Source organism: Patella vulgata, chromosome 2, assembly GCF_932274485.2.
Source record: "Patella vulgata chromosome 2, xgPatVulg1.2, whole genome shotgun sequence".
Lineage (NCBI taxonomy): Eukaryota > Metazoa > Mollusca > Gastropoda > Patellidae > Patella > Patella vulgata.
This window is the reverse complement of record NC_065880.2, coordinates 6948824-6959695: the sequence shown is the minus strand read 5'-3', so window position 1 is coordinate 6959695 and position 10872 is coordinate 6948824. Positions and strand designations below refer to the sequence as shown.

General features: G+C 34.3%; 1 long non-coding RNA gene across 1 annotated transcript; it reads right to left on the bottom strand.

The window, feature by feature from the left end:
• Positions 1-662: 662 nt before the first annotated feature.
• LOC126810299 (uncharacterized) lies at positions 663-2574 on the bottom strand. Its single transcript, XR_008786230.1, has 3 exons — positions 2530-2574; positions 1798-1894; positions 663-1469 (listed from the first exon to the last, which is right to left on the bottom strand). It is a non-coding gene; the product is annotated as an uncharacterized LOC126810299 (long non-coding RNA).
• Positions 2575-10872: the final 8298 nt, after the last annotated feature.

The following is a 10872-nucleotide window of genomic DNA, read 5'->3' as shown; positions in this document are numbered from 1 at the left end:
GTATGGGTTAATCCGATCTAGCATAAATTGAACGTAGTCTATTTTTAATATTGGGTTAAAGATACAAATGTTAAATTTAGTCCACAAATGTCGAAATACGACAACAAATGAAGACACAAGATTTAGGGACTTTCAATTAAGAATTAAGAAAACTGAATAAAGAGTTTCCATACAAAACCGCATTAACCAATCACAGAATTATCATAAAATGAAGTTAGCAAACAAGATAAAATAATTATTGATGACTGTAAGAACTATATTTAGACCATTGTGACACATAATTTTTATTAATTTTTATTAATTATTGGGTCGGGTAATTATAGTCTCCGAATGTGGTTGCTATAACGATAAATCAACCCTCAAATATAATGTTTTACTTTAATAATCCACCAAAGTGTATAATGTCAGGTTGAATTCACTGAAAGACATGCGTATTGTGAGTCATCTTGTATCAGCCCTTATTAACAGTCTAGCAGAGACATGACGTCTAAATTTATCACCTTTAGCGCACGCACAGGGGTCCTGTGGGAGGAAACCGGAGTACCAAAAGTAAACCAAAGAGGTTGAGAAGGCGTCCCTATCTCCAAGCCACATACGCTCAGAGATCTAAATCACGACCGGAAGCTAGAGCACGTAGTAGTAACTGTATCCAAGGTCTATAATCATGTTCAATAGATATGCTAATTTATTATTTAATAGGTATATTAAGTACAACAATAATTTACTGTTCTACATACTAGTAATTATGTACCAAGTCATATATTTATGTTTTGTACCCACTGATTGATTTATTTATATTATATTATTTATGTTTAGCCAATGAATAATTCCCTTCTTGTTTATCAACGGTATGGTCGCCCTCAATGTGATTGTATGTACCATCAGCCATGGCTGGATGTCCATGACTATCACCAATATGGTTGTATGTCCCATCAGCCACGACTGAATGTTTATGGCTATCCCCAATATGGTTGTATGTACCATCAGCCACGACTGGGTGCCCATTGCTATCACTAATGTGGTTGTATGTACCGTCAGCCACAACTGGATGTCCATGACTCCCCCCTATATGGTTGTAAGTACCATCAGCAACAACTGGGTGTCCATGACTACCACCAATATGATTGTATGTGACGTCCGTTATCCCTTGACGTCCGAGATTACCACCAATATGATGGTAGCCACCACTATCCAGACCAGTTTTATTATGTTCACCAATATGATTGTAGGCATCATCAGTAACGGTGTTTGATTGGTTATCTCCAATATGGTGGTAGTTATCCTCGTCAGTTGTCTGTCCAACATAATTATAATGATCACTTGAAGGGCACGTGGTATTATCCAACTCGTTATCTGAATAATGAGGGGTTTTGTTTCTAGGTAAGGCCGAGTCAGTTTGATGTCGTTGATTTGGAACATTTCTACTAACATGGACAGCTGTAGTTGGTGACTTATCTGTTTGGTCTCTTCTAAAATAAGAATGAATATATATAAATCGTCAAGTCTATCTGACAGACTGATAATGGTTGGGGAATTCTCACTATAAAAATGATCTCATAGGATTTTAAATGAGTACTAGTCTTCATGATCGAGCGGATGCAGATCAATATAAAATTACATGGAATGTAAAACAGATCCTTTATATGTATATTAACCATCGATTATATTCCAAATAGACTGTCTTTGTGTTTTATAGCACACACTAGCCAATTGAGAAGGGGCTTAACGCTCCTTCACAGGATCCGAACACATTCAATCGTGGTATTTTGTTTTATAAATTCCACACAACAAACCTACCTTTTATAAAAGAATATGACAGCACCGACTATAGCAATAACTAATATAACACCAACTATTCCACCAACAATACCCCCAACATTAGTATCCTCTAAATCTATATAAAAAATATACAATACATAACAATACCTCCTACATCTGTATCTAAATATAATAATATACAATACATATATAACATACAATGCCTGTTTGGAGCTCGCTTGATCATCCCTCATATTGGAAATTAAAAACATGAATTTGAATTCATTGTTGATAAATCTCTGTCACTATCAAAATTGTTACTCTGCCGAGAAAATATGGGATCCTTATATCCAATGTTTAAAACACAATGAACTGAACATTATAAAATAGTACAAGACGTCGTGTAATCTGATTTCTTCGAGCGCCATTTGTAATAAGAAAAGAAGACAATCCGATTAAAGACAATCTATATTTCTTGTCGTTTCGATGGCCTACCCTACAAGAAGATCTGACCGGTTGTAGTGAGAGGTCGCATCAGAGGTCATACGAGCGGCTTTTGACCCTCTGACGGCAGACATTGATTAATTGGCGTTTCTAGTTGTTTACCCACAGTTCCATGACCAGTACGCCAAGAACTCGCCGTAACTGCAAACATAGCCATTAAAATTATTGATAAAAAAACAATATTACTGTTGATCTTTTGGTTTAATACTGTGCACGTGTAAGACTAGATGAAGCTGTAGCTTGATTAAAGTTAGAAAGAATACCTACCCAACGATGTTGTTGTTGTTGTAGTTGATAGAGTGTCTGTAATATAAAGTTTTAAGGATGATAGTTACTGATAAGGTATAATATATTCCTTTCAAAAACATTTCATTTAACAACAACGAAGGGAAATACGAGTACAGTCTTTTCGCTGAAATCAAAGATAATCACCTGAATACAAAAAACTAATACCGAACAGAGTCAGGGTTGCGTATCACACAGTCCCCAAATAATTCTCCAATATAGGTTTATTAATGTAGGCTAAATATCGTCCCGGGAACCTCCCCCCCCCCTGGATTTATAACAGTTATATGATTGGCATTTGATTTGTTTGAACGTTTATATTACATATTGTTTAGTTACGTTTGGGTGCAAATTAGTTATGGGTATATGAAAATTCAGTTTATACAGTTATTAATATATCTTAAGATTATCGCATTGATTACAATTTAATGCTGTATCTAATTCTGGCACATGATTTACATTGCGAAAATGAGAGAAATTACAGACATACATATTATATATTTAATTATTTTACATCATTTTATACTGACCTATTTTATTCAGACCTACAATAAAAATACAAAGGGTTTTTTTTAAATATTTTTATCTTTAGAGCTATTACAATGTTAATAAAATGATTTAAAAATAACATTAGTTAATTTCTGTAAATCAAACTATTACTGTTTGAAACTTTTTTGTATACTGGCATTAAACATCCGTATATTATTGACAAGGTTATTTCATGATATCTTTTTGTTGTTATGCCAGCGTCAATTTCCATTACTCTGTCGAAATCGTAACGGAATTACGTTCACCTGAATTAAAGAGGTGTATTAAGTTATAAAATAATTGATGTGGTTGAACTTCCTGTTGTAGAAGTTGATGAATCTATAAATAAAGATAGATATGTCAAGTGAGGTTTTAATTCATTTCATGCAAGCACAAGATCCACAATGTCTCAACAAATATAACTAATACAACAGCCTTGTAACACTAGTACTCATTTAAAATCCTATGAGATCATTTTTATAGTGAGAATTCCCCAACCATTATCAGTCTGTCAGATAGACTTGACGATTTATATATATTCATTCTTATTTTAGAAGAGACCAAACAGATAAGTCACCAACTACAGCTATCCATGTTAGTAGAAATGTTCCAAATCAACGACATCAAACTGACCCGGCCTTACCTAGAAACATAACCCCTCATTATTCATATATCGAGTTGGATAATACCACGCGCCCTTCAAGTGATCATTATAATTATGTTGGACAGACAACTGACGAGGATAACTACTACCATATTGGAGATAACCAATCAAACACCGTTACTGATGATGCCTACAATCATATTGGTGAACATAATAAAACTGGTCTGGATAGTGGTGGCTACCATCATATTGGTGGTAATCTCGGACATCAAGGGATAACGGACGTCACATACAATCATATTGGTGGTAGTCATGGACACCCAGTTGTTGCTGATGGTACTTACAACCATATAGGGGGGAGTCATGGACATCCAGTTGTGGCTGACGGTACATACAACCATATTAGTGATAGCAATGGGCACCCAGTCGTGGCTGATGGTACATACAACCATATTGGGGATAGCCATAAACATTCAGTCGTGGCTGATGGGACATACAACCATATTGGTGATAGTCATGGACATCCAGCCATGGCTGATGGTACATACAATCACATTGAGGGCGACCATACCGTTGATAAACAAGAAGGGAATTATTCATTGGCTAAACATAAATAATATAATATAAATATATCAATCAGTGGGTACAAAACATAAATATATGACTGGGTACATAATTACTAGTATGTAGAACAGTAAATTATTGTTGTACTTAATATACCTATTAAATAATAAATTAGCATATCTATTGAACATGATTATAGACCTTGGATACAGTTACTACTACGTGCTCTAGCTTCCGGTCGTGATTTAGATCTCTGAGCGTATGTGGCTTGGAGATAGGGATGCCTTCGCAACCTCTTTGGTTTACTTTGGGTACTCCGGTTTCCTCCTACAAGACCCCTCTGCGTGCGCTAAAGGTGATAAATTTAGACTTCATGTCTCTGCTAGACTGTAAATCAAACTATTACCGTTTAAAACGTATTTGTATATTATTGGCATCGTTTTTTCATAATATTTTTTGTTCTTATGCCAGCAGTCAAATTCCATTAATCTGCCGAATTGTTAACAGAATTCCGCTTGCCCACCTATATAACATATCAAATCAAAATAACAATCGACATTTTATGTTCGCCTGAATTAAAGCGGTGTGTTAAGTTATACAATAATTACCTGTGGTTGTACTTCCTGTTGTAGAAGTTGATGAATCTATAAATAAAGATAAATATGTCAAGTGAGGGTTTAATTCATTTCATACACCGGATCCATAATGTTTCAACAAATATACAGCTAATACAACAGCATAAAGAAATAATGTTATATACAATATATATATATATATAACTAATATACCATCAATAATAGCTCCTAAATCTGTATCTAAATATAATATTATACAATATATATATAAGTAATATACCATCAACAACACCACCTACATCTGTATCTAAATATAATATTATACAATATATATATAACTAATATACCATCAACAACAACACCTACATCTGTATCTAAATATAATATTATACAATATATATAACTATTATACCATCAACAACACCACCCACATCTGTATCTAAATATTTTAATATACAATATATATATATATATATATATATATATATATATATACCACCAACAATATCTCCTACAACATCTGTATCTAAATATAATAATATACAGTACATATTATACCACCGACAATACCTCCTACATCTGTGTCTAAATATAGTAATATACAATATACACTAACAATATCTCCTACATCTGTATCTATAGAAATATACAATATATGTAGCTATATACAACTAATATACCAACAACAATACCTACTACATTTGTATCTAAATACAATACTATACAATATATATCTAAAAATGAATTAAAAATATAATGCATACTTTGATGAGCTGTTAAAACTTTCAGTTAATTTGTTAAAGAAAATGAAATACAATAGCGTTTCTGTTCTGCTCTGACAAGGATAATGAAGACGGACATACGCCAAGCAGTGTGCTATGAAGGAAATTTTCCCGGACAGTGGCGTTATGGTCTACTCTTATATCGAATCCAAATTGTTGAGGCTTCTTTTAAACGTGTACGCCAATGTGTACACAGTATATTCTAAGGTTCCAAACAAATTATGATCTTACGTTGTCTATACACTAGTTATGAGTACGCATCCACTTTCTAGAACACCTGATACCAATTAGCAGTCTTCATTAGCTTAGTCGGAGCAGAACTTTAGAACGATAATCCCCATTTCATTTCGATAACGATTTTCAAATTTTAATATGCGCCCCTTATTTGAAAAACAATTGTGATTATTTTTCGTACATATTCGTGATATCGTCTTCTACTGACCTGATCCACTGTCGTAGCCTTCAGATGGAGGATCTCCTGAAATATATTATTACATTATGCCATTCTCCAATCTTTACCCTATTGAAATATAAATATCGGCATTCCAAGCGCACAAGAAATGAAATGAATTGGGGTTTAACGCGCTATCGGAGAGAGAGAGAGAGAGAGAGAGATGGGGTTTAACGTCCTCTCAACAAAAACTAGGTCATTTCGGGACTAACACATGGTTCAATTTTATTTCAAAAATTTAATTGCGCGTAGGGGTCTTTGGCAGTGGGAGGAAACCGGAGGACCTGAAGAAAACCCACGAGGTTGGGCAGGCGACCCTATTCCTTGTCACGTACAACCGGGGAATCGAAACTACGCCAGTTGACTTAAATGACAGACCTTATGATACAGCACGCACGGGCTAACCATTCGGCCACCCAAGCCCCCGACGGGCCACAAGGAATGAGACTAACTAAATAGTACAGAATGTCAACCCGTGTTTTGGTCATTATTATCTGATAGTTTGCAGTTCGCTGGCATTGCATGACAAGGTTCGCCATCACCAAAGCGTCCTCACACACGTCGTAATTGATTGATGAATTCAAGGTTTGACGTTCTCACAAAGTCCGGTTCAATTGTTAGTGGTAATAGGGTCCGCAGTTATCGAGTTGATAAAATTATCTTCCTCGAGTTGAAATGACAAATTACCATATATGTTAGTCTCAAACATTGTTAATAAATAAAAACAAGATATAAATGTGACTGTGGTTCGTTTAGTTTAACACTTTGGAAAGAATAGATGAAGGTGAATAGAAGTGACTAAAGCGTAGTAGTAAAATAAGACGACCTACCTAAAGATGTTGTTGTAGTTGATATAGCATCTGTTGCTGTAATATAATGTTATGAAGACGAGAGGTACTGAGTAGGTATAATAAATGACAAGTTTTTATACAGTTAAAATACATAGTCCTTTCAACCAACCTAATATTTACCTTAAGATATATTTCTATTGATTGTTTGTTTTTCACCTCTCGTAGAGATTTTATCTTCAGAATAATCATAACCATATTAAATAATTAGAATTCGAATTTAATTAAACAGTCACATCAAGTCGATATATATTCGAACGACAGTTAATTCAAATGACAGAACTACGGTGTTTACATAGATCTCCGCCTGGAGGTCTAAAAGGTTATATTTGGGGGTTTTCTTGTGCAGCAGATCCAAAATTGTAAGTAACTATTATTAAGAAAGGCAATTATGTTGCATCATGGGTAATGTGCAAATTAATGTTGTTTTTTAAATGATTTGGGTGTAAACTCGGGGACTTTTGTCTTATCTTAGCAGCAGATTTTTTTTTTTTTTTTTTTGGGGGGGGGGTGGGGTGGGCATTTCTGAATGAATGTAGGTAGAATCGCTTCCTATGAAATTAGTTGTGTGTTAAGACCTAAAATGAGCTAGACTGACTGGCATAGTTTTAATTTTATAGCCGCACAATTAGTTTGTAAAAGTGTAAGTCAATACGTTATGACCCTATTATTACCACATAAATTGAAACTTACTGTTAGTTTTACACTGATGTTCTATCTTGCTGTACGCATGAAATAGATCACCAAAATTACAATGTCTAGATTGTTCATATAAAGTATCTCTATTAAGAGTACAAGTTGATCTACCATTACATGTTTGTTGTAATACTGATAGAAGAGTCTGGTTGTAAGGTGTAAAACAATCTCCAGGTTGTTCTCTACAACATGTTGTATTAATACAGTCAGATACAGGTAAACATCCTTGTCTATATCCAAACGTTATATTAGTTATTGATATAACCAATGGTTCTTTACAGATCAGTTTATGTTCAGTACAATATACACCTAGTGAACCATAACAGACTGTACTAACGTTAGATGCTGTAAAACAAATGATAATCGTGTTATAAAATACCATATGTTGAGGTAAAAAATTAATGGTCTTAAATACTATTTATTCATGTTACAAATACACACCAGCAGCAGGATATCTTTACATTATATATTAAGTGTATGGCTACAACATATTATTACAAACGACTATAGATTATTTGAAAACAAAGATTAGATAAATATATACAGGTTACATTAGTGATATAACAGTCCAGAGATTATGTATGAATTTTGTTATTAAATAAGTGGTAATGACCAGTGTAGTACAGATCAGTCTAAAGCTACACTGCATGGGGTATTCTGTACGGTATTTCTATATGGACCAGGAACCGAACATGATGTCATCGCCGCCATCTTGGATTTGTGATATCACCAATCGAAGTCCTTCAATCGGTGCGAAATTTGATGTCGATCATAATTGAATTGGCTGGACCTTAAAGATTTTTGTTTTGAAGAGTACCTCCCGCCCCCACCCCCGGACCAAACGTGTTCAACATTGAGACAATATATTGACATTAGTTACTGTTTTAACCATATGTTCAGAAATATAATTATAATAATTATAATTCCTGAAAAGGGAACAGTATCCTATGTGCGGCACACTGTCGGCACCACCAGTCTACTATGTTTTTGTCAAAATAGGAAGTAAATCTGCGAACTGGCACGGCGTATATGTTTCACATGTATCTGTATATTCCATTTAGACATTCTCTAAAAGAAATTGTAAGGAATTCTTAAAGATATATTATCGGAGATTAGATAAAGAGCTGACAGTTCTCACTATGATAGTTACAAACAAGATACTGTAAAGGGAATTTGCTGAAAATTTCAGTCAAATTGATCCAGTCTGAACTGAGAATATAGCGATTGAATTTTCGGCGTAGCTTCGATCATCATAACTAAAGTTGATAGGATAAAAACATAGTCTCGATTATCTATTTCATGATTTAATTTTGAATGGAAGTCGAACAGCAAATCAGAACCTAATCCAATAAACATCACAGGCTAATGATGCCTTCGATAGTTGATTATGGTCTGGATATGTTAATTAATGTCTAATTAATAATTTAGATAACATTTCAGGCCTAATGAAAGACCTGCAATAAGCAGATTTAGCTCTTGCATAATGTATGTTCAATAACTTTTTTATTTATTATTCCGAATACAGGTTTAAATAAATCATAGCTTGTTTAAGATTTCCATCAAAGTTTATTGTTTCTGTACTTTGTTCAATCAATTGGGGATAACGTGCACTTCAGTTTCGGTTATCTTTTTGTATTTTCGACGTATATATATGCGGTTATATAATACGCCTTTCGTTTCCGTTTTGGTACGTTTTATTTTTGTTTTTGATTTGTATGGAGCAGTGGAAATACTTTTGTATAAATATAATACCTGACTGTATCCCATTAAATACTAATATCAGGTACCAACACAATAATAGTAGTTTAATTCTTTCCATTACCATTTTATATTCTCCTCAGTTACACTGTGGAAGATGTAGATGTGTTTGAAATAATTCAAATATATAAAACCTGATTGTGCGGCAGATATCAGGTACCAACACAATAGTAATACTGTAATTCCTCCCATTATCATTTTATATTCTTCTTAGTTACACCGTGGAAGATATTCATTATTGATGTAGATGTGTTGACAACTCTATATTCTGAAATGTGTTAAAGAAATATGTGTATATTGACAAAAATTAGAAATGATAACAAAAAGTCTTAAGTTATGGCACTTATTGTTATAATACAGCTTCAAGGGAGCCGCGGTGGCTAAGTGAGTAAGACGCTGGCCTGCTAATCTGGGGGCTCGGGTTCGCTCCCGGTGTTGACCAAGAAAGTTCCTCGGGATTTTCAGGTTCGGTGTCACCTTGTCAGTCGTGCACGACAGGAAGCCCGACAAGTAAAGTGTGTAGTCGTTCAGATGAGATCAAAAATAGAGATCCAGTGTACTCATTGGCGTACATGTAAAATAAGAGTAGGCCATAAGTGCAGCTCTCCGGGCAAAATTCCTCTCATATAGAACAATCGCTGCAGAAAAGTATGACGTTAAACCCCATTTCATTTTATTTCATTTATACAGCTTGAATTATTTAGAGAGCGGCTTTTGACCGATTTACTCAAATGGAAAGGGTAACCCTGATGAAATGAGCAGTAATATTTTGTATACCACTAATTTTAATATTGTTTTCAGTGAATTTGTAGGGTTTAGTGTCATAGTGTATCATGATTGCCAATTATATTACTCTTATGCGACGTCACACTGTCCCGAAATTGAGAACCAGATGGTCATTCAGTATAGAATTTGGACTTTCGAACGAACTTGATTAATAGCCAATCAACAGCCGAAGCCTACAAAGAGAATAGACAATATCAAAACGTTTAAAAAGAATTTGTCTCAGATTCAAGATAATAAAAGCTCCGAATTATTCACCAGGTATTGAAATAGTAATATAATAAAGGCGCTTTTCAAGGGGATTCGATGGGAGTAGGTTTCTGGTTTATAACAATTCAAAGTCATGGGAAATAGATTCTACTTTAAAAACGAGCTATTTCATATTGGCGAATAACGATTGAGGAACTAGTGTTTTGTGGTTCATTACCACCTGTCGCCTGTATGAGAAAACTCGTCATACAGGTACAAAGACAGCTTGTTAGATGTTAGAATGTGTGTCAAAAAGACTTTAAAGTGCTATAAACCACTTGGGCTGATATGGAAAACACTTCTGGCATATTCCCGATAAAAACGGCTTTGTTATATCACTAATTCCATATCTGGTGAATAACTAGTTCGTGATTCGTTATATGCGAATAACGAACCACATACTAATTTGTAGTTCGTTTATAGCGAATAACGAACCACGAACTACGAATCATAAGCTAATTTCACGCCACTGATTGTCAAGAAATTG